The sequence below is a fragment of the Taudactylus pleione genome, unplaced genomic scaffold (assembly GCF_031769625.1).
Source record: "Taudactylus pleione unplaced genomic scaffold, aTauple2 ptg000174l, whole genome shotgun sequence".
NCBI lineage: Eukaryota > Metazoa > Chordata > Amphibia > Anura > Myobatrachidae > Taudactylus > Taudactylus pleione.
The window spans coordinates 5,148,683-5,174,114 of NW_028284576.1; the positions used below are offsets into that span (position 1 = coordinate 5,148,683).

At 35.8% G+C, this 25,432-nt stretch overlaps 7 non-coding genes across 7 annotated transcripts; all 7 read left to right on the forward strand.

The window, feature by feature from the left end:
- The first annotated feature begins 1,937 nt into the window (after nt 1-1,937).
- TRNAN-GUU (transfer RNA asparagine (anticodon GUU)) lies at nt 1,938-2,011 on the forward strand. The gene has a single exon. It is a non-coding gene; the product is annotated as a tRNA-Asn (tRNA).
- Nucleotides 2,012-3,435: 1,424 nt separating this feature from the next.
- Nucleotides 3,436-3,509, forward strand: TRNAH-GUG (transfer RNA histidin (anticodon GUG)). The gene has a single exon. It is a non-coding gene; the product is annotated as a tRNA-His (tRNA).
- A 2,336-nt stretch (nt 3,510-5,845) lies between these two features.
- Nucleotides 5,846-5,919, forward strand: TRNAN-GUU (transfer RNA asparagine (anticodon GUU)). Its single transcript has one exon. It is a non-coding gene; the product is annotated as a tRNA-Asn (tRNA).
- Nucleotides 5,920-10,894: 4,975 nt separating this feature from the next.
- TRNAN-GUU (transfer RNA asparagine (anticodon GUU)) lies at nt 10,895-10,968 on the forward strand. Its single transcript has one exon. It is a non-coding gene; the product is annotated as a tRNA-Asn (tRNA).
- Nucleotides 10,969-13,655: 2,687 nt separating this feature from the next.
- Nucleotides 13,656-13,729, forward strand: TRNAN-GUU (transfer RNA asparagine (anticodon GUU)). The gene has a single exon. It is a non-coding gene; the product is annotated as a tRNA-Asn (tRNA).
- Nucleotides 13,730-17,828: 4,099 nt separating this feature from the next.
- On the forward strand, nt 17,829-17,902 carry TRNAN-GUU (transfer RNA asparagine (anticodon GUU)). Its single transcript has one exon. It is a non-coding gene; the product is annotated as a tRNA-Asn (tRNA).
- A 2,687-nt stretch (nt 17,903-20,589) lies between these two features.
- Nucleotides 20,590-20,663, forward strand: TRNAN-GUU (transfer RNA asparagine (anticodon GUU)). Its single transcript has one exon. It is a non-coding gene; the product is annotated as a tRNA-Asn (tRNA).
- Nucleotides 20,664-25,432: the final 4,769 nt, after the last annotated feature.

A 25,432-nucleotide genomic window follows, 5' to 3' on the forward strand; every position in this document is an offset into this window, starting at 1 on the left:
TTAGACAAAATTTACCAGGCATTTGTCTTCATTTTACCTCAATACACAAACTTACATGGAAATTAACAGCTATGACTTTACTAACTCTACATCCATGGCTTTCCAGCTAGTGTTAGATAATACTAGAAAGAACTTTACAAATTGAAAACAAGTGATCAGTCCTAAGAAGATATAGAGAATAAGCTAAAAATTCACAGTGACTTTTAGCCAGAAGAATAAGAAAAATTTATTAATATATACCAGATACTGGGATCCACTGGGTTAATTCTGAGAAGTGGATTCAATTATTTAAAAAGGGGGTAAGTTACCTTGCAAATGTCTAGTAATACCAGTTACAGCAGATGAAATTGGACCCCTAGTAACACAATATCACTTTTTTATGCAGCATTATGGGGCTACAACAAATTGGTGCAAGTTTGGAGCTACCATAAGTGTGGCTTATAGTCAGTTACTCACAGGAAATGTGGTGTATCAGCTCTTTGAATCAACCCCAAATTGTTTGCATGTAATTTTCAAGACAACTATATGTCACTCCGCATTCCTCTGGGGCATCAGAAGAAAATAAAAACAGTGAAGAATTTTGGTCTGAAATGTTTTTCTTCACTTGATATATTGCAGCAAATTTTGTTTGCAAAATCTTATCTGGAGAATGCGGACTGGATTACATTTAGAAATAACATCTCAAAAACTTCCATTAGCCTCAAGTTTAGTGAAATCCCATTATCGTTGGTATTTAGTACCTTAATGATTTCATAAAATGTTTCCTTCTTTATCACCATTGTGTTGGAGACTTTGTGGGGCTGAGGAAACTGTCCCACATCAGGTGGCACTGTCCCAACTTACTTCCATTGTGGACAGAGATACATTGTCTTACTTACCTTCTCATTGGAATTTTAATGCCCAACTCCCTGTCATATTCCCTTTTATCTCATTATATTTCTGATATTCCTAAGTATACCCACAAATTTATAACACATATTTTGAGTGCTACCAAATGCCATATAGCTTTATATTGAAAAAACTCAGTTCCACCATTCTCTATCTTTATTCTAAATACAATTTGGCACATCTATCATTGTGAATACATCACCAGAATTTTTCATAACACTGCAAATAAGTTCTCATATACTTGGATCCTTGGACTAACTGAAATCCCCCTATTTCAACCCTTTTATAACTGGATTGATTCGCCCCCATCACGACTAAGATATTTTCACACCCTGACAAAATTCTCAATTTACAGGGTATAATCCTGTTATTTCTTACTTTGCACAAGTTCATATTATAGTGTCCATTTGTAAGAAATGATCCAAGTTAGAAACTTTTAAGCAGTTTAAGTTCAGTTCTGCTGGTTCATCTTCGCTTACTGATAATATCCATTAGAAAGCACTTTCACGTGTCTCTGTGGCGCAATTGGTTAGCGTGTTTGGCTGTTAACTGAAAGGTTTTTGGTTCAAGCCCACCCAGGGACGTGTTTAGTATTTGTTTTTCTGTGGCAGGAGGATTCTATATTTGATGAAATTTACCTGGCATTTGTCATCATTTTACCTCAATACACAAACTTACATGGAAATTAACATCCGTTAGCCTCAAGTTTAGTGAAATCCCATTATCGTTGGTATTTAGTACCTTAATGATTTCATAAAATGTTTCCTTCTTTATCACCATTGTGTTGGAGACTTTGTGGGGCTGAGGAAACTGTCCCACATCAGGTGGCACTGTCCCAACTTACTTCCATTGTGGACAGAGATACATTGTCTTACTTACCTTCTCATTGGAATTTTAATGCCCAACTCCCTGTCATATTCCCTTTTATCTCATTATATTTTTGATATTGTAAGAAATGATCCAAGTTAGAAACTTTTATCCAGTTTAAGTTCAGTTCTGCTGGTTCATCTTCCCTTACTGATAATATCCATTAGAAAGCACTTTCACGTGTCTCTGTGGCGCAATTGGTTAGCGCGTTCGGCTGTTAACCGAAAGGTTGGTAGTTCAAGACCACCCAGGGACGTGTTTAGTATTTGTTATTTTGTGGTATTAGACAAAATTTACCAGGCATTTGTCTTCATTTTACCTCAATACACAAACTTACATGGAAATTAACAGCTATGACTTTACTAACTCTACATCCATGGCTTTCCAGCTAGTGTTAGATAATACTAGAAAGAACTTTACAAATTGAAAACAAGTGATCAGTTCTAAGAAGATATAGAGAATAAGCTAAAAATTCACAGTGACTTTTAGCCAGAAGAATTAGAAAAATGTATTAATATATACCAGATACTGGGATCCACTGGGTTAATTCTGAGAAGTGGATTCAATTATTTAAAAAGGGGGTAAGTTACCTTGCAAATGTCTCGTAATACCAGTTACAGCAGTTGAAATTGGACCCCTAGTAACACAATTTCACTTTTTTATGCAGCATTATGGGGCTACAACAAATTGGTGCAAGTTTGGAGCTACCATAAGTGTGGCTTATAGTCAGTTACTCACAGGAAATGTGGTGTATCAGCTCTTTGAATCAACCCCAAATTGTTTGCATGTAATGTTCAAGACAACTATATGTCACTCCGCATTCCTCTGGGGCATCAGAAGAAAATAAAAACAGTGAAGAATTTTGGTCTGGAATGTTATTCTTCACTTGATATATTGCAGCAAATTTTGGTTGCAAAATCTTATCTGGAGAATGCGGACTGGATTACATTTAGAAATAACATCTCAAAAACTTCCATTAGCCTCAAGTTTAGTGAAATCCCATTATCGTTGGTATTTAGTACCTTAATGATGTCATAAAATGTTTCCTTCTTTATCACCATTGTGTTGGAGACTTTGTGGGGCTGAGGAAACTGTCCCACATCTGGTGGCACTGTCCCAACTTACTTCCATTGTGGACAGAGATACATTGTCTTACTTACCTTCTCATTGGAATTTTAATGCCCAACTCCCTGTCATATTCCCTTTTATCTCATTATATTTCTGATATTCCTAAGTATACCCACAAATTTATAACACATATTTTGAGTGCTACCAAATGCCATATAGCTTTATATTGAAAAAACTCAGTTCCACCATTCTCTATCTTTATTATAAATACAATTTGGCACATCTATCATTGTGAATACATCACCAGAATTTTTCATAACACTGCAAATAAGTTCTCATATACTTGGATCCTTGGACTAACTGAAATCACCCTATTTCAACCCTTTTATAACTGGATTGATTCGCCCCCATCACGACTAAGATATTTTCACACCCTGACAAAATTCTCAATTTAAAGGGTATAATCCTGTTATTTCTTACTTTGCACAAGTTCATATTATAGTGTCCATTTGTAAGAAATGATCCAAGTTAGAAACTTTTAAGCAGTTTAAGTTCAGTTCTGCTGGTTCATCTTTGCTTACTGATAATATCCATTAGAAAGCACTTTCAAGTGTCTCTGTGGCGCAATTGGTTAGCGCGTTCGGCTGTGAACTGAAAGGTTGGTGGTTTAAGCCCACCCAGGGACGTGTTTAGTATTTGTTATTCTGTGGCAGGAGGATTCTTTATTTGATGAAATTTACCTGGCATTTGTCTTCATTTTACCTCAATACACAAACTTACATGGAAATTAACAGCTATGACTTTACTAACTCTACATCCATGGCTTTCCAACTAGTGTTAGATAATAATAGAAAGAACTTTACAAATTGAAAACAAGTGATCAGTCCTAAGAAGATATAGAGAATAAGCTAAAAATTCACAGTGACTTTTAGCCAGAAGAATGAGAAAAAATTTATTAATATATACCAGATACTGGGATCCACTGGGTTAATTCTGAGAAGTGGATTCAATTATTTACAAAGGGGGTAAGTTAACCTTGCAACAGTATAGTAACACCAGTTACAGCAGTTGAAATTGGACGACTAGCAACCCGATATCACTTTTATATACAGCATATGGTGCTACAACAAATTGGTGCAAGTTTGGAGCTACCATAAGTGTGGCTTATAGTCAGTTACTCACATTAAATGTGGTGTATCAGCTCTTTGAATCAACCCCAAATTGTTTGCATGTAATTTTCAAGACAACAATATGTAACTCTGCATTCCTCTGGGGCATCAGAAGAAAATAAAAACAGTGAAGAATTTTGGTCAGGAATGTTATTCTTCACTTGATATATTGCAGCAAATTTTGGTTCCAAAATATTATCTGGAGAATGCGGGCATCGACCCCACTACCTCTCGCATGCTAAGCGAGCACTCTACCATTTGAGCTAATTCCCCTTTGATGTTAAAAGCATTTACACCACTCACACCAAGAGGACTGGATTACATTTAGAGATAACATCTCAAAAACATCCGTTAGCCTCAAGTTTAGTGAAATCCCATTATCGTTGGTATTTAGTACCTTAATGATTTCATGAAATGTTTCCTTCTTTATCACCATTGTGTTGGAGACTTTGTGGGGCTGAGGAAACTGTCCCACATCAGGTGGCACTGTCCCAACTTACTTCCATTGTGGACAGAGATACATTGTCTTACTTACCTTCTCATTGGAATTTTAATGCCCAACTCCCTGTCATATTCCCTTTTATCTCATTATATTTTTGATATTGTAAGAAATGATCCAAGTTAGAAACTTTTATCCAGTTTAATTTCAGTTCTGCTGGTTCATCTTCCCTTACTGATAATATCCATTAGAAAGCTCTTTCATGTGTCTCTGTGGTGCAATTGGTTAGCGCGTTCGGCTGTTAACCGAAAGGTTGGTAGTTCAAGACCACCCAGGGACGTGTTTAGTATTTGTTATTTTGTGGTATTAGACAAAATTTACCAGCCATTTGTCTTCATTTTACCTCAATACACAAACTTACATGGAAATTAACAGCTATGACTTTACTAACTCTACATCCATTGCTTTCCAGCTAGTGTTAGATAATACTAGAAAGAACTTTACAAATTGAAAACAAGTGATCAGTCCTAAGAAGATATAGAGAATAAGCTAAAAATTCACAGTGACTTTTAGCCAGAAGAATAAGAAAAATTTATTAATATATACCAGATACTGGGATCCACTGGGTTAATTCTGAGAAGTGGATTCAATTATTTAAAAAGGGGGTAAGTTACCTTGCAAATGTCTAGTAACACCAGTTACAGCAGTTGAAATTGGACCCCTAGTAACACAATATCACTTTTTTATGCAGCATTATGGGGCTACAACAAATTGGTGCAAGTTTGGAGCTACCATAAGTGTGGCTTATAGTCAGTTACTCACAGGAAATGTGGTGTATCAGCTCTTTGAATCAACCCCAAATTGTTTGCATGTAATTTTCAAGACAACTATATGTCACTCCGCATTCCTCTGGGGCATCAGAAGAAAATAAAAACAGTGAAGAATTTTCGTCTGGAATGTTTTTCTTCACTTGATATATTGCAGCAAATTTTGGTTGCAAAATCTTATCTGGAGAATGCGGACTGGATTACATTTAGAAATAACATCTCAAAAACTTCCATTAGCCTCAAGTTTAGTGAAATCCCATTATCGTTGGTATTTAGTACCTTAATGATTTCATAAAATGTTTCCTTCTTTATCACCATTGTGTTGGAGACTTTGTGGGGCTGAGGAAACTGTCCCACATCTGGTGGCACTGTCCCAACTTACTTCCATTGTGGACAGAGATACATTGTCTTACTTACCTTCTCATTGGAATTTTAATGCCCAACTCCCTGTCATATTCCCTTTTATCTCATTATATTTTTGATATTGTAAGAAATGATCCAAGTTAGAAACTTTTAAGTAGTTTAAGTTCAGTTCTGCTGGTTCATCTTCCCTTACTGATAATATCCATTAGAAAGCTCTTTCACGTGTCTCTGTGGCGCAATTGGTTAGCGCGTTCGGCTGTTAACCGAAAGGTTGGTAGTTCAAGACCACCCAGGGACGTGTTTAGTATTTGTTATTTTGTGGTATTAGACAAAATTTACCAGGCATTTGTCTTCATTTTACCTCAATACACAAACTTACATGGAAATTAACAGCTATGACTTTACTAACTCTACATCCATGGCTTTCCAGCTAGTGTTAGATAATACTAGAAAGAACTTTACAAATTGAAAACAAGTGATCAGTCCTAAGAAGATATAGAGAATAAGCTAAAAATTCACAGTGACTTTTAGCCAGAAGAATAAGAAAAATTTATTAATATATACCAGATACTGGGATCCACTGGGTTAATTCTGAGAAGTGGATTCAATTATTTAAAAAGGGGGTAAGTTACCTTGCAAATGTCTAGTAATACCAGTTACAGCAGATGAAATTGGACCCCTAGTAACACAATATCACTTTTTTATGCAGCATTATGGGGCTACAACAAATTGGTGCAAGTTTGGAGCTACCATAAGTGTGGCTTATAGTCAGTTACTCACAGGAAATGTGGTGTATCAGCTCTTTGAATCAACCCCAAATTGTTTGCATGTAATTTTCAAGACAACTATATGTCACTCCGCATTCCTCTGGGGCATCAGAAGAAAATAAAAACAGTGAAGAATTTTGGTCTGGAATGTTTTTCTTCACTTGATATATTGCAGCAAATTTTGGTTGCAAAATCTTATCTGGAGAATGCGGACTGGATTACATTTAGAAATAACATCTCAAAAACTTCCATTAGCCTCAAGTTTAGTGAAATCCCATTATCGTTGGTATTTAGTACCTTAATGATTTCATAAAATGTTTCCTTCTTTATCACCATTGTGTTGGAGACTTTGTGGGGCTGAGGAAACTGTCCCACATCAGGTGGCACTGTCCCAACTTACTTCCATTGTGGACAGAGATACATTGTCTTACTTACCTTCTCATTGGAATTTTAATGCCCAACTCCCTGTCATATTCCCTTTTATCTCATTATATTTCTGATATTCCTAAGTATACCCACAAATTTATAACACATATTTTGAGTGCTACCAAATGCCATATAGCTTTATATTGAAAAAACTCAGTTCCACCATTCTCTATCTTTATTCTAAATACAATTTGGCACATCTATCATTGTGAATTCATCACCAGAATTTTTCATAACACTGCAAATAAGTTCTCATATACTTGGATCCTTGGACTAACTGAAATCCCCCTATTTCAACCTTTTTATAACTGGATTGATTCGTCCCCATCACGACTAAGATATTTTCACACCCTGACAAAATTCTCAATTTACAGGGTATAATCCTGTTATTTCTTACTTTGCACAAGTTCATATTATAGTGTCCATTTGTAAGAAATGATCCAAGTTAGAAACTTTTAAGCAGTTTAAGTTCAGTTCTGCTGGTTCATCTTCGCTTACTGATAATATCCATTAGAAAGCACTTTCACGTGTCTCTGTGGCGCAATTGGTTAGCGTGTTTGGCTGTTAACTGAAAGGTTTTTGGTTCAAGCCCACCCAGGGACGTGTTTAGTATTTGTTTTTCTGTGGCAGGAGGATTCTATATTTGATGAAATTTACCTGGCATTTGTCATCATTTTACCTCAATACACAAACTTACATGGAAATTAACATCCGTTAGCCTCAAGTTTAGTGAAATCCCATTATCGTTGGTATTTAGTACCTTAATGATTTCATAAAATGTTTCCTTCTTTATCACCATTGTGTTGGAGACTTTGTGGGGCTGAGGAAACTGTCCCACATCAGGTGGCACTGTCCCAACTTACTTCCATTGTGGACAGAGATACATTGTCTTACTTACCTTCTCATTGGAATTTTAATGCCCAACTCCCTGTCATATTCCCTTTTATCTCATTATATTTTTGATATTGTAAGAAATGATCCAAGTTAGAAACTTTTATCCAGTTTAATTTCAGTTCTGCTGGTTCATCTTCCCTTACTGATAATATCCATTAGAAAGCACTTTCACGTGTCTCTGTGGCGCAATTGGTTAGCGCGTTCGGCTGTTAACCGAAAGGTTTGGTAGTTCAAGACCACCCAGGGACTTGTTTAGTATTTGTTATTTTGTGGTATTAGACAAAATTTACCTGGCATTTGTCTTCATTTTACCTCAATACACAAACTTACATGGAAATTAACAGCTATGACTTTACTAACTCTACATCCATGGCTTTCCAGCTAGTGTTAGATAATACTAGAAAGAACTTTACAAATTGAAAACAAGTGATCAGTCCTAAGAAGATATAGAGAATAAGCTAAAAATTCACAGTGACTTTTAGCCAGAAGAATAAGAAAAATGTATTAATATATACCAGATACTGGGATCCACTGGGTTAATTCTGAGAAGTTGATTCAATTATTTAAAAAGGGAGTAAGTTAATCTTGCAACAGTATAGTAACACAAGTTACAGCAGTTGAAATTGGACCCCTAGCAATCCGATATCACTTTTTTATGTAGCATTATGGGGCTACAACAAATTGGTGCAAGTTTGGAGCTACCATAAGTGTGGCTTATAGTCAGTTACTCACAGGAAATGTGGTGTATCAGCTATTTGAATCAACCCCAAATTGTTTGCATGTAATTTTCAAGACAACTATATGTCACTCCGCATTCCTCTGGGGCATCAGAAGAAAATAAAAACAGTGAAGAATTTTGGTCTGGAATGTTATTCGTCACTTGATATATTGCAGCAAATTTTGGTTGCAAAATCTTATCTGGAGAATGCGGACTGGATTACATTTAGAAATAACATCTCAAAAACTTCCATTAGCCTCAAGTTTAGTGAAACCCCATTATCGTTGGTATTTAGTACCTTAATGATTTCATAAAATGTTTCCTTCTTTATCACCATTGTGTTGGAGACTTTGTGGGGCTGAGGAAACTGTCCCACATCTGGTGGCACTGTCCCAACTAACTTCCATTGTGGACAGAGATACATTGTCTTACTTACCTTCTCATTGGAATTTTAATGCCCAACTCCCTGTCATATTCCCTTTTATCTCATTATATTTCTGATATTCCTAAGTATACCCACAAATTTATAACACATATTTTGAGTGCTACCAAATGCCATATAGCTTTATATTGAAAAAACTCAGTTCCACCATTCTCTATCTTTATTATAAATACAATTTGGCACATCTATCATTGTGAATACATCACCAGAATTTTTCATAACACTGCAAATAAGTTCTCATATACTTGGATCCTTGGACTAACTGAAATCCCCCTATTTCAACCCTTTTATAACTGGATTGATTCGCCCCCATCACGACTAAGATATTTTCACACCCTGACAAAATTCTCAATTTACAGGGTATAATCCTGTTATTTCTTACTTTGCACAAGTTCATATTATAGTGTCCATTTGTAAGAAATGATCAAAGTTAGAAACTTTTAAACAGTTTAAGTTCAGTTCTGCTGGTTCATCTTCGCTTACTGATAATATCCATTAGAAAGCACTTTCACGTGTCTCTGTGGCGCAATTGGTTAGCGCGTTCGGATGTTAACTGAAAGGTTGGTGGTTCAAGCCCACCCAGGGACGTGTTTAGTATTTGTTATTCTGTGGCAGGAGGATTCTGTATTTGACAAAATTTACCAGGCATTTGTCTTCATTTTACCTCAATACACAAACTTACATGGAAATTAACAGCTATGACTTTACTAACTCTACATCCATGGCTTTCCAGCTAGTGTTAGATAATACTAGAAAGAACTTTACAAATTGAAAACAAGTGATCAGTCCTAAGAAGATATAGAGAATAAGCTAAAAATTCACAGTGACTTTTAGCCAGAAGAATAAGAAAAATGTATTAATATATACCAGATACTAGGATCCACTGGGTTAATTCTGAGAAGTTGATTCAATTATTTAAAAAGGGAGTAAGTTAATCTTGCAACAGTATAGTAATACAAGTTTCAGCAGTTGAAATTGGACCCCTAGCAATCCGATATCACTTTTTTATGTAGCATTATGGGGCTACAACAAATTGGTGCAAGTTTGGAGCTACCATAAGTGTGGCTTATAGTCAGTTACTCACAGGAAATGTGGTGTATCAGCTCTTTGAATCAACCCCAAATTGTTTGCATGTAATTTTCAAGACAACTATATGTCACTCCGCATTCCTCTGGGGCATCAGAAGAAAATAAAAACAGTGAAGAATTTTGGTCTGGAATGTTATTCTTCACTTGATATATTGCAGCAAATTTTGGTTGCAAAATCTTATCTGGAGAATGCGGACTGGATTACATTTAGAAATAACATCTCAAAAACTTCCATTAGCCTCAAGTTTAGTGAAATCCCATTATCGTTGGTATTTAGTACCTTAATGATTTCATAAAATGTTTCCTTCTTTATCACCATTGTGTTGGAGACTTTGTGGGGCTGAGGAAACTGTCCCACATCTGGTGGCACTGTCCCAACTAACTTCCATTGTGGACAGAGATACATTGTCTTACTTACCTTCTCATTGGAATTTTAATGCCCAACTCCCTGTCATATTCCCTTTTATCTCATTATATTTCTGATATTCCTAAGTATACCCACAAATTTATAACACATATTTTGAGTGCTACCAAATGCCATATAGCTTTATATTGAAAAAACTCAGTTCCACCATTCTCTATCTTTATTATAAATACAATTTGGCACATCTATCATTGTGAATACATCACCAGAATTTTTCATAACACTGCAAATAAGTTCTCATATACTTGGATCCTTGGACTAACTGAAATCCCCCTATTTCAACCCTTTTATAACTGGATTGATTCGCCCCCATCACGACTAAGATATTTTCACACCCTGACAAAATTCTCAATTTACAGGGTATAATCCTGTTATTTCTTACTTTGCACAAGTTCATATTATAGTGTCCATTTGTAAGAAATGATCCAAGTTAGAAACTTTTAAGCAGTTTAAGTTCAGTTCTGCTGGTTCATCTTCGCTTACTGATAATATCCATTAAAAAGCACTTTCACGTGTCTCTGTGGCGCAATTGGTTAGCGCGTTTGGCTGTTAACTGAAAGGTTGGTGGTTCAAGCCCACCCAGGGACGTGTTTAGTATTTGTTATTCTGTGGCAGGAGGATTCTTTATTTGAAGAAATTTACCTGGCATTTGTCTTCATTTTACCTCAATACACAAACTTACATGGAAATTAACAGCTATGACTTTACTAACTCTACATCCATGGCTTTCCAACTAGTGTTAGATAATAATAGAAAGAACTTTACAAATTGAAAACAAGTGATCAGTCCTAAGAAGATATAGAGAATAAGCTAAAAATTCACAGTGACTTTTAGCCAGAAGAATAAGAAAAAAATTATTAATATATACCAGATACTGGGATCCACCGGGTTAATTCTGAGAAGTTGATTCAATTATTTACTAAGGGGGTAAGTTAACCTTGCAACAGTTTAGTAACACCAGTTACAGCAGTTGAAATTGGACGACTAGCAACCCGATATCACTTTTTTATACAGCATATGGTGCTACAACAAATTGGTGCAAGTTTGGAGCTACCATAAGTGTGGCTTATAGTCAGTTACTCACATTAAATGTGGTGTATCAGCTCTTTGAATCAACCCCAAATTGTTTGCATGTAATTTTCAAGACAACTATATGTAACTCTGCATTCCTCTGGGGCATCAGAAGACAATAAAAACAGTGAAGAATTTTGGTCAGGAATGTTATTCTTCACTTGATATATTGCAGCAAATTTTGGTTCCAAAATATTGTCTGGAGAATGCGGGCATCGATCCCACTACCTCTCGCATGCTAAGCAAGCACTATACCTTTTGAGCTAATTCCCCTTCGATGTTAAAAGCATTTACACCACTCACACCAAGAGGACTGGATTACATTTAGAAATAACATCTCAAAAACTTCCATTAGCCTCAAGTTTAGTGAAATCCCATTATCGTTGGTATTTAGTACCTTAATGATTTCATAAAATGTTTCCTTCTTTATCACCATTGTGTTGGAGACTATGTGGGGCTGAGGAAACTGTCCCACATCAGGTGGCACTGTCCCAACTTACTTCCATTGTGGACAGAGATACATTGTCTTACTTACCTTCTCATTGGAATTTTAATGCCCAACTCCCTGTCATATTCCCTTTTATCTCATTATATTTTTGATATTGTAAGAGATGATCCAAGTTAGAAACTTTTATCCAGTTTAAGTTCAGTTCTGCTGGTTCATCTTCCCTTACTGATAATATCCATTAGAAAGCACTTTCACGTGTCTCTGTGGCGCAATTGGTTAGCGCGTTTGGCTGTTAACCGAAAGGTTGGTAGTTCAAGACCACCCAGGGACGTGTTTAGTATTTGTTATTTTGTGGTATTAGACAAAATTTACCTGGCATTTGTCTTCATTTTACCTCAATACACAAACTTACATGGAAATTAACAGCTATGACTTTACTAACTCTACATCCATGGCTTTCCAGCTAGTGTTAGATAATACTAGAAAGAACTTTACAAATTGAAAATAAGTGAACAGTCCTAAGAAGATATAGAGAATAAGCTAAAAATTCACAGTGACTTTTAGCCAGAAGAATAAGAAAAATGTATTAATATATACCAGATACTGGGATCCACTGGGTTAATTCTGAGAAGTTGATTCAATTATTTAAAAAGGGAGTAAGTTAATCTTGCAACAGTATAGTAATACAAGTTTCAGCAGTTGAAATTGGACCCCTAGCAATCCGATATCACTTTTTTATGTAGCATTATGGGGCTACAACAAATTGGTGCAAGTTTGGAGCTACCATAAGTGTGGCTTATAGTCAGTTACTCACAGGAAATGTGGTGTATCAGCTCTTTGAATCAACCCCAAATTGTTTGCATGCAATTTTCAAGACAACTATATGTCACTCCACATTCCTCTGGGGCATCAGAAGAAAATAAAAACAGTGAAGAATTTTGGTCTGGAATGTTATTCTTCACTTGATATATTGCTGCAAATTTTGGTTGCAAAATCTTATCTGGAGAATGCGGACTGGATTACATTTAGAAATAACATCTCAAAAACTTCCATTAGCCTCAAGTTTAGTGAAATCCCATTATCGTTGGTATTTAGTACCTTAATGATTTCATAAAATGTTTCCTTCTTTATCACCATTGTGTTGGAGACTTTGTGGGGCTGAGGAAACTGTCCCACATCTGGTGGCACTGTCCCAACTAACTTCCATTGTGGACAGAGATACATTGTCTTACTTACCTTCTCATTGGAATTTTAATGCCCAACTCCCTGTCATATTCCCTTTTATCTCATTATATTTCTGATATTCCTAAGTATACCCACAAATTTATAACACATATTTTGAGTGCTACCAAATGCCATATAGCTTTATATTGAAAAAACTCAGTTCCACCATTCTCTATCTTTATTATAAATACAATTTGGCACATCTATCATTGTGAATACATCACCAGAATTTTTCATAACACTGCAAATAAGTTCTCATATACTTGGATCCTTGGACTAACTGAAATCCCCCTATTTCAACCCTTTTATAACTGGATTGATTCGCCCCCATCACGACTAAGATATTTTCACACCCTGACAAAATTCTCAATTTACAGGGTATAATCCTGTTATTTCTTACTTTGCACAAGTTCATATTATAGTGTCCATTTGTAAGAAATGATCCAAGTTAGAAACTTTTAAGCAGTTTAAGTTCAGTTCTGCTGGTTCATCTTCGCTTACTGATAATATCCATTAGAAAGCACTTTCACGTGTCTCTGTGGCGCAATTGGTTAGCGCGTTTGGCTGTTAACTGAAAGGTTGGTGGTTCAAGCCCACCCAGGGACGTGTTTAGTATTTGTTATTCTGTGGCAGGAGGATTCTTTATTTGAAGAAATTTACCTGGCATTTGTCTTCATTTTACCTCAATACACAAACTTACATGGAAATTAACAGCTATGACTTTACTAACTCTACATCCATGGCTTTCCAACTAGTGTTAGATAATAATAGAAAGAACTTTACAAATTGAAAACAAGTGATCAGTCCTAAGAAGATATAGAGAATAAGCTAAAAATTCACAGTGACTTTTAGCCAGAAGAATAAGAAAAAATGTATTAATATATACCAGATACTGGGATCCACCGGGTTAATTCTGAGAAGTTGATTCAATTATTTACAAAGGGGGTAAGTTAACCTTGCAACAGTATAGTAACACCAGTTACAGCAGTTGAAATTGGACGACTAGCAACCCGATATCACTTTTTTATACAGCATATGGTGCTACAACAAATTGGTGCAAGTTTGGAGCTACCATAAGTGTGGCTTATAGTCAGTTACTCACAGGAAATGTGGTGTATCAGCTCTTTGAATCAACCCCAAATTGTTTGCATGTAATTTTCAAGACAACTATATGTCACTCCGCATTCCTCTGGGGCATCAGAAGAAAATAAAAACAGTGAAGAATTTTGGTCTGGAATGTTATTCTTCACTTGATATATTGCAGCAAATTTTGGTTGCAAAATCTTATCTGGAGAATGCGGACTGGATTACATTTAGAAATAACATCTCAAAAACTTCCATTAGCCTCAAGTTTAGTGAAATCCCATTATCGTTGGTATTTAGTACCTTAATGATTTCATAAAATGTTTCCTTCTTTATCACCATTGTGTTGGAGACTTTGTGGGGCTGAGGAAACTGTCCCACATCTGGTGGCACTGTCCCAACTTACTTCCATTGTGGACAGAGATACATTGTCTTACTTACCTTCTCATGGGAATTTTAATGCCCAACTCCCTGTCATATTCCCTTTTATCTCATTATATTTTTGATATTGTAAGAAATGATCCAAGTTAGAAACTTTTATCCAGTTTAAGTTCAGTTCTGCTGGTTCATCTTCCCTTACTGATAATATCAATTAGAAAGCACTTTCACGTGTCTCTGTGGTGCAATTGGTTAGCGCGTTCGGCTGTTAACCGAAAGGTTGGTAGTTCAAGACCACCCAGGGACGTGTTTAGTATTTGTTATTTTGTGGTATTAGACAAAATTTACCAGGCATTTGTCTTCATTTTACCTCAATACACAAACTTACATGGAAATTAACAGCTATGACTTTACTAACTCTACATCCATGGCTTTCCAGCTAGTGTTAGATAATACTAGAAAGAACTTTACAAATTGAAAACAAGTGATCAGTCCTAAGAAGATATAGAGAATAAGCTAAAAATTCACAGTGACTTTTAGCCAGAAGAATAAGAAAAATTTATTAATATATACCAGATACTGGGATCCACTGGGTTAATTCTGAGAAGTTGATTCAATTATTTAAAAAGGGAGTAAGTTAATCTTGCAACAGTATAGTAACACAAGTTACAGCAGTTGAAATTGGACCCCTAGCAATCCGATATCACTTTTTTATGTAGCATTATGGGGCTACAACAAATTGGTGCAAGTTTGGAGCTACCATAAGTGTGGCTTATAGTCAGTTACTCACAGGAAATGTGGTGTATCAGCTATTTGAATCAACCCCAAATTGTTTGCATGTAATTTTCAAGACAACTATATGTCACTCCGCATTCCTCTGGGGCATCAGAAGAAAATAAAAACAGTGAAGAATTTTGGTCTGGAATGTTATTCGTCACTTGATATATTGCAGCAAATTTTGGTTGCAAAATCTTATCTGGAGAATGCGGACTGGATTACATTTAGAAATAACATCTCAAAAACTTCCATTAGCCTCAAGTTTAGTGAAACCCCATTATCGTTGGTATTTAGTACCTTAATGATTTCATAAAATGTTTCCTTCTTTATCACCATTGTGTTGGAGACTTTGTGGGGCTGAGGAAACTGTCCCACATCTGGTGGCACTGTCCCAACTAACTTCCATTGTGGACAGAGATACATTGTCTTACTTACCTTCTCATTGGAATTTTAATGCCCAACTCCCTGTCATATTCCCTTTTATCTCATTATATTTCTGATATTCCTAAGTATACCCACAAATTTATAACACATATTTTGAGTGCTACCAAATGCCATATAGCTTTATATTGAAAAAACTCAGTTCCACCATTCTCTATCTTTATTATAAATACAATTTGGCACATCTATCATTGTGAATACATCACCAGAATTTTTCATAACACTGCAAATAAGTTCTCATATACTTGGATCCTTGGACTAACTGAAATCCCCCTATTTCAACCCTTTTATAACTGGATTGATTCGCCCCCATCACGACTAAGATATTTTCACACCCTGACAAAATTCTCAATTTACAGGGTATAATCCTGTTATTTCTTACTTTGCACAAGTTCATATTATAGTGTCCATTTGTAAGAAATGATCAAAGTTAGAAACTTTTAAACAGTTTAAGTTCAGTTCTGCTGGTTCATCTTCGCTTACTGATAATATCCATTAGAAAGCACTTTCACGTGTCTCTGTGGCGCAATTGGTTAGCGCGTTCGGATGTTAACTGAAAGGTTGGTGGTTCAAGCCCACCCAGGGACGTGTTTAGTATTTGTTATTCTGTGGCAGGAGGATTCTGTATTTGACAAAATTTACCAGGCATTTGTCTTCATTTTACCTCAATACACAAACTTACATGGAAATTAACAGCTATGACTTTACTAACTCTACATCCATGGCTTTCCAGCTAGTGTTAGATAATACTAGAAAGAACTTTACAAATTGAAAACAAGTGATCAGTCCTAAGAAGATATAGAGAATAAGCTAAAAATTCACAGTGACTTTTAGCCAGAAGAATAAGAAAAATGTATTAATATATACCAGATACTAGGATCCACTGGGTTAATTCTGAGAAGTTGATTCAATTATTTAAAAAGGGAGTAAGTTAATCTTGCAACAGTATAGTAATACAAGTTTCAGCAGTTGAAATTGGACCCCTAGCAATCCGATATCACTTTTTTATGTAGCATTATGGGGCTACAACAAATTGGTGCAAGTTTGGAGCTACCATAAGTGTGGCTTATAGTCAGTTACTCACAGGAAATGTGGTGTATCAGCTCTTTGAATCAACCCCAAATTGTTTGCATGTAATTTTCAAGACAACTATATGTCACTCCGCATTCCTCTGGGGCATCAGAAGAAAATAAAAACAGTGAAGAATTTTGGTCTGGAATGTTATTCTTCACTTGATATATTGCAGCAAATTTTGGTTGCAAAATCTTATCTGGAGAATGCGGACTGGATTACATTTAGAAATAACATCTCAAAAACTTCCATTAGCCTCAAGTTTAGTGAAATCCCATTATCGTTGGTATTTAGTACCTTAATGATTTCATAAAATGTTTCCTTCTTTATCACCATTGTGTTGGAGACTTTGTGGGGCTGAGGAAACTGTCCCACATCTGGTGGCACTGTCCCAACTAACTTCCATTGTGGACAGAGATACATTGTCTTACTTACCTTCTCATTGGAATTTTAATGCCCAACTCCCTGTCATATTCCCTTTTATCTCATTATATTTCTGATATTCCTAAGTATACCCACAAATTTATAACACATATTTTGAGTGCTACCAAATGCCATATAGCTTTATATTGAAAAAACTCAGTTCCACCATTCTCTATCTTTATTATAAATACAATTTGGCACATCTATCATTGTGAATACATCACCAGAATTTTTCATAACACTGCAAATAAGTTCTCATATACTTGGATCCTTGGACTAACTGAAATCCCCCTATTTCAACCCTTTTATAACTGGATTGATTCGCCCCCATCACGACTAAGATATTTTCACACCCTGACAAAATTCTCAATTTACAGGGTATAATCCTGTTATTTCTTACTTTGCACAAGTTCATATTATAGTGTCCATTTGTAAGAAATGATCCAAGTTAGAAACTTTTAAGCAGTTTAAGTTCAGTTCTGCTGGTTCATCTTCGCTTACTGATAATATCCATTAGAAAGCACTTTCACGTGTCTCTGTGGCGCAATTGGTTAGCGCGTTTGGCTGTTAACTGAAAGGTTGGTGGTTCAAGCCCACCCAGGGACGTGTTTAGTATTTGTTATTCTGTGGCAGGAGGATTCTTTATTTGAAGAAATTTACCTGGCATTTGTCTTCATTTTACCTCAATACACAAACTTACATGGAAATTAACAGCTATGACTTTACTAACTCTACATCCATGGCTTTCCAACTAGTGTTAGATAATAATAGAAAGAACTTTACAAATTGAAAACAAGTGATCAGTCCTAAGAAGATATAGAGAATAAGCTAAAAATTCACAGTGACTTTTAGCCAGAAGAATAAGAAAAAAATTATTAATATATACCAGATACTGGGATCCACCGGGTTAATTCTGAGAAGTTGATTCAATTATTTACTAAGGGGGTAAGTTAACCTTGCAACAGTTTAGTAACACCAGTTACAGCAGTTGAAATTGGACGACTAGCTACCCGATATCACTTTTTTATACAGCATATGGTGCTACAACAAATTGGTGCAAGTTTGGAGCTACCATAAGTGTGGCTTATAGTCAGTTACTCACATTAAATGTGGTGTATCAGCTCTTTGAATCAACCCCAAATTGTTTGCATGTAATTTTCAAGACAACTATATGTAACTCTGCATTCCTCTGGGGCATCAGAAGACAATAAAAACAGTGAAGAATTTTGGTCAGGAATGTTATTCTTCACTTGATATATTGCAGCAAATTTTGGTTCCAAAATATTGTCTGGAGAATGCGGGCATCGATCCCACTACCTCTCGCATGCTAAGCAAGCACTATACCTTTTGAGCTAATTCCCCTTCGATGTTAAAAGCATTTACACCACTCACACCAAGAGGACTGGATTACATTTAGAAATAACATCTCAAAAACTTCCATTAGCCTCAAGTTTAGTGAAATCCCATTATCGTTGGTATTTAGTACCTTAATGATTTCATAAAATGTTTCCTTCTTTATCACCATTGTGTTGGAGACTATGTGGGGCTGAGGAAACTGTCCCACATCAGGTGGCACTGTCCCAACTTACTTCCATTGTGGACAGAGATACATTGTCTTACTTACCTTCTCATTGGAATTTTAATGCCCAACTCCCTGTCATATTCCCTTTTATCTCATTATATTTTTGATATTGTAAGAGATGATCCAAGTTAGAAACTTTTATCCAGTTTAAGTTCAGTTCTGCTGGTTCATCTTCCCTTACTGATAATATCCATTAGAAAGCACTTTCACGTGTCTCTGTGGCGCAATTGGTTAGCGCGTTTGGCTGTTAACCGAAAGGTTGGTAGTTCAAGACCACCCAGGGACGTGTTTAGTATTTGTTATTTTGTGGTATTAGACAAAATTTACCTGGCATTTGTCTTCATTTTACCTCAATACACAAACTTACATGGAAATTAACAGCTATGACTTTACTAACTCTACATCCATGGCTTTCCAGCTAGTGTTAGATAATACTAGAAAGAACTTTACAAATTGAAAATAAGTGAACAGTCCTAAGAAGATATAGAGAATAAGCTAAAAATTCACAGTGACTTTTAGCCAGAAGAATAAGAAAAATGTATTAATATATACCAGATACTGGGATCCACTGGGTTAATTCTGAGAAGTTGATTCAATTATTTAAAAAGGGAGTAAGTTAATCTTGCAACAGTATAGTAATACAAGTTTCAGCAGTTGAAATTGGACCCCTAGCAATCCGATATCACTTTTTTATGTAGCATTATGGGGCTACAACAAATTGGTGCAAGTTTGGAGCTACCATAAGTGTGGCTTATAGTCAGTTACTCACAGGAAATGTGGTGTATCAGCTCTTTGAATCAACCCCAAATTGTTTGCATGCAATTTTCAAGACAACTATATGTCACTCCACATTCCTCTGGGGCATCAGAAGAAAATAAAAACAGTGAAGAATTTTGGTCTGGAATGTTATTCTTCACTTGATATATTGCTGCAAATTTTGGTTGCAAAATCTTATCTGGAGAATGCGGACTGGATTACATTTAGAAATAACATCTCAAAAACTTCCATTAGCCTCAAGTTTAGTGAAATCCCATTATCGTTGGTATTTAGTACCTTAATGATTTCATAAAATGTTTCCTTCTTTATCACCATTGTGTTGGAGACTTTGTGGGGCTGAGGAAACTGTCCCACATCTGGTGGCACTGTCCCAACTAACTTCCATTGTGGACAGAGATACATTGTCTTACTTACCTTCTCATTGGAATTTTAATGCCCAACTCCCTGTCATATTCCCTTTTATCTCATTATATTTCTGATATTCCTAAGTATACCCACAAATTTATAACACATATTTTGAGTGCTACCAAATGCCATATAGCTTTATATTGAAAAAACTCAGTTCCACCATTCTCTATCTTTATTATAAATACAATTTGGCACATCTATCATTGTGAATACATCACCAGAATTTTTCATAACACTGCAAATAAGTTCTCATATACTTGGATCCTTGGACTAACTGAAATCCCCCTATTTCAACCCTTTTATAACTGGATTGATTCGCCCCCATCACGACTAAGATATTTTCACACCCTGACAAAATTCTCAATTTACAGGGTATAATCCTGTTATTTCTTACTTTGCACAAGTTCATATTATAGTGTCCATTTGTAAGAAATGATCCAAGTTAGAAACTTTTAAGCAGTTTAAGTTCAGTTCTGCTGGTTCATCTTCGCTTACTGATAATATCCATTAGAAAGCACTTTCACGTGTCTCTGTGGCGCAATTGGTTAGCGCGTTTGGCTGTTAACTGAAAGGTTGGTGGTTCAAGCCCACCCAGGGACGTGTTTAGTATTTGTTATTCTGTGGCAGGAGGATTCTTTATTTGAAGAAATTTACCTGGCATTTGTCTTCATTTTACCTCAATACACAAACTTACATGGAAATTAACAGCTATGACTTTACTAACTCTACATCCATGGCTTTCCAACTAGTGTTAGATAATAATAGAAAGAACTTTACAAATTGAAAACAAGTGATCAGTCCTAAGAAGATATAGAGAATAAGCTAAAAATTCACAGTGACTTTTAGCCAGAAGAATAAGAAAAAATGTATTAATATATACCAGATACTGGGATCCACCGGGTTAATTCTGAGAAGTTGATTCAATTATTTACAAAGGGGGTAAGTTAACCTTGCAACAGTATAGTAACACCAGTTACAGCAGTTGAAATTGGACGACTAGCAACCCGATATCACTTTTTTATACAGCATATGGTGCTACAACAAATTGGTGCAAGTTTGGAGCTACCATAAGTGTGGCTTATAGTCAGTTACTCACAGGAAATGTGGTGTATCAGCTCTTTGAATCAACCCCAAATTGTTTGCATGTAATTTTCAAGACAACTATATGTCACTCCGCATTCCTCTGGGGCATCAGAAGAAAATAAAAACAGTGAAGAATTTTGGTCTGGAATGTTATTCTTCACTTGATATATTGCAGCAAATTTTGGTTGCAAAATCTTATCTGGAGAATGCGGACTGGATTACATTTAGAAATAACATCTCAAAAACTTCCATTAGCCTCAAGTTTAGTGAAATCCCATTATCGTTGGTATTTAGTACCTTAATGATTTCATAAAATGTTTCCTTCTTTATCACCATTGTGTTGGAGACTTTGTGGGGCTGAGGAAACTGTCCCACATCTGGTGGCACTGTCCCAACTTACTTCCATTGTGGACAGAGATACATTGTCTTACTTACCTTCTCATGGGAATTTTAATGCCCAACTCCCTGTCATATTCCCTTTTATCTCATTATATTTTTGATATTGTAAGAAATGATCCAAGTTAGAAACTTTTATCCAGTTTAAGTTCAGTTCTGCTGGTTCATCTTCCCTTACTGATAATATCAATTAGAAAGCACTTTCACGTGTCTCTGTGGTGCAATTGGTTAGCGCGTTCGGCTGTTAACCGAAAGGTTGGTAGTTCAAGACCACCCAGGGACGTGTTTAGTATTTGTTATTTTGTGGTATTAGACAAAATTTACCAGGCATTTGTCTTCATTTTACCTCAATACACAAACTTACATGGAAATTAACAGCTATGACTTTACTAACTCTACATCCATGGCTTTCCAGCTAGTGTTAGATAATACTAGAAAGAACTTTACAAATTGAAAACAAGTGATCAGTCCTAAGAAGATATAGAGAATAAGCTAAAAATTCACAGTGACTTTTAGCCAGAAGAATAAGAAAAATTTATTAATATATACCAGATACTGGGATCCACTGGGTTAATTCTGAGAAGTTGATTCAATTATTTAAAAAGGGAGTAAGTTAATCTTGCAACAGTATAGTAACACAAGTTACAGCAGTTGAAATTGGACCCCTAGCAATCCGATATCACTTTTTTATGTAGCATTATGGGGCTACAACAAATTGGTGCAAGTTTGGAGCTACCATAAGTGTGGCTTATAGTCAGTTACTCACAGGAAATGTGGTGTATCAGCTATTTGAATCAACCCCAAATTGTTTGCATGTAATTTTCAAGACAACTATATGTCACTCCGCATTCCTCTGGGGCATCAGAAGAAAATAAAAACAGTGAAGAATTTTGGTCTGGAATGTTATTCGTCACTTGATATATTGCAGCAAATTTTGGTTGCAAAATCTTATCTGGAGAATGCGGACTGGATTACATTTAGAAATAACATCTCAAAAACTTCCATTAGCCTCAAGTTTAGTGAAACCCCATTATCGTTGGTATTTAGTACCTTAATGATTTCATAAAATGTTTCCTTCTTTATCACCATTGTGTTGGAGACTTTGTGGGGCTGAGGAAACTGTCCCACATCTGGTGGCACTGTCCCAACTAACTTCCATTGTGGACAGAGATACATTGTCTTACTTACCTTCTCATTGGAATTTTAATGCCCAACTCCCTGTCATATTCCCTTTTATCTCATTATATTTCTGATATTCCTAAGTATACCCACAAATTTATAACACATATTTTGAGTGCTACCAAATGCCATATAGCTTTATATTGAAAAAACTCAGTTCCACCATTCTCTATCTTTATTATAAATACAATTTGGCACATCTATCATTGTGAATACATCACCAGAATTTTTCATAACACTGCAAATAAGTTCTCATATACTTGGATCCTTGGACTAACTGAAATCCCCCTATTTCAACCCTTTTATAACTGGATTGATTCGCCCCCATCACGACTAAGATATTTTCACACCCTGACAAAATTCTCAATTTACAGGGTATAATCCTGTTATTTCTTACTTTGCACAAGTTCATATTATAGTGTCCATTTGTAAGAAATGATCAAAGTTAGAAACTTTTAAGCAGTTTAAGTTCAGTTCTGCTGGTTCATCTTCGCTTACTGATAATATCCATTAGAAAGCGCTTTCACGTGTCTCTGTGGCGCAATTGGTTAGCGCGTTCGGATGTTAACTGAAAGGTTGGTGGTTCAAGCCCACCCAGGGACGTGTTTAGTATTTGTTATTCTGTGGCAGGAGGATTCTGTATTTGACAAAATTTACCAGGCATTTGTCTTCATTTTACCTCAATACACAAACTTACATGGAAATTAACAGCTATGACTTTACTAACTCTACATCCATGGCTTTCCAGCTAGTGTTAGATAATACTAGAAAGAACTTTACAAATTGAAAACAAGTGATCAGTCCTAAGAAGATATAGAGAATAAGCTAAAAATTCACAGTGACTTTTAGCCAGAAGAATAAGAAAAATGTATTAATATATACCAGATACTAGGATCCACTGGGTTAATTCTGAGAAGTTGATTCAATTATTTAAAAAGGGAGTAAGTTAATCTTGCAACAGTATAGTAATACAAGTTTCAGCAGTTGAAATTGGACCCCTAGCAATCCGATATCACTTTTTTATGTAGCATTATGGGGCTACAACAAATTGGTGCAAGTTTGGAGCTACCATAAGTGTGGCTTATAGTCAGTTACTCACAGGAAATGTGGTGTATCAGCTCTTTGAATCAACCCCAAATTGTTTGCATGTAATTTTCAAGACAACTATATGTCACTCCGCATTCCTCTGGGGCATCAGAAGAAAATAAAAACAGTGAAGAATTTTGGTCTGGAATGTTATTCGTCACTTGATATATTGCAGCAAATTTTGGTTGCAAAATCTTATCTGGAGAATGCGGACTGGATTACATTTAGAAATAACATCTCAAAAACTTCCATTAGCCTCAAGTTTAGTGAAACCCCATTATCGTTGGTATTTAGTACCTTAATGATTTCATAAAATGTTTCCTTCTTTATCACCATTGTGTTGGAGACTTTGTGGGGCTGAGGAAACTGTCCCACATCTGGTGGCACTGTCCCAACTAACTTCCATTGTGGACAGAGATACATTGTCTTACTTACCTTCTCATTGGAATTTTAATGCCCAACTCCCTGTCATATTCCCTTTTATCTCATTATATTTCTGATATTCCTAAGTATACCCACAAATTTATAACACATATTTTGAGTGCTACCAAATGCCATATAGCTTTATATTGAAAAAACTCAGTTCCACCATTCTCTATCTTTATTATAAATACAATTTGGCACATCTATCATTGTGAATACATCACCAGAATTTTTCATAACACTGCAAATAAGTTCTCATATACTTGGATCCTTGGACTAACTGAAATCCCCCTATTTCAACCCTTTTATAACTGGATTGATTCGCCCCCATCACGACTAAGATATTTTCACACCCTGACAAAATTCTCAATTTACAGGGTATAATCCTGTTATTTCTTACTTTGCACAAGTTCATATTATAGTGTCCATTTGTAAGAAATGATCAAAGTTAGAAACTTTTAAGCAGTTTAAGTTCAGTTCTGCTGGTTCATCTTCGCTTACTGATAATATCCATTAGAAAGCGCTTTCACGTGTCTCTGTGGCGCAATTGGTTAGCGCGTTCGGATGTTAACTGAAAGGTTGGTGGTTCAAGCCCACCCAGGGACGTGTTTAGTATTTGTTATTCTGTGGCAGGAGGATTCTGTATTTGACAAAATTTACCAGGCATTTGTCTTCATTTTACCTCAATACACAAACTTACATGGAAATTAACAGCTATGACTTTACTAACTCTACATCCATGGCTTTCCAGCTAGTGTTAGATAATACTAGAAAGAACTTTACAAATTGAAAACAAGTGATCAGTCCTAAGAAGATATAGAGAATAAGCTAAAAATTCACAGTGACTTTTAGCCAGAAGAATAAGAAAAATGTATTAATATATACCAGATACTAGGATCCACTGGGTTAATTCTGAGAAGTTGATTCAATTATTTAAAAAGGGAGTAAGTTAATCTTGCAACAGTATAGTAATACAAGTTTCAGCAGTTGAAATTGGACCCCTAGCAATCCGATATCACTTTTTTATGTAGCATTATGGGGCTACAACAAATTGGTGCAAGTTTGGAGCTACCATAAGTGTGGCTTATAGTCAGTTACTCACAGGAAATGTGGTGTATCAGCTCTTTGAATCAACCCCAAATTGTTTGCATGTAATTTTCAAGACAACTATATGTCACTCCGCATTCCTCTGGGGCATCAGA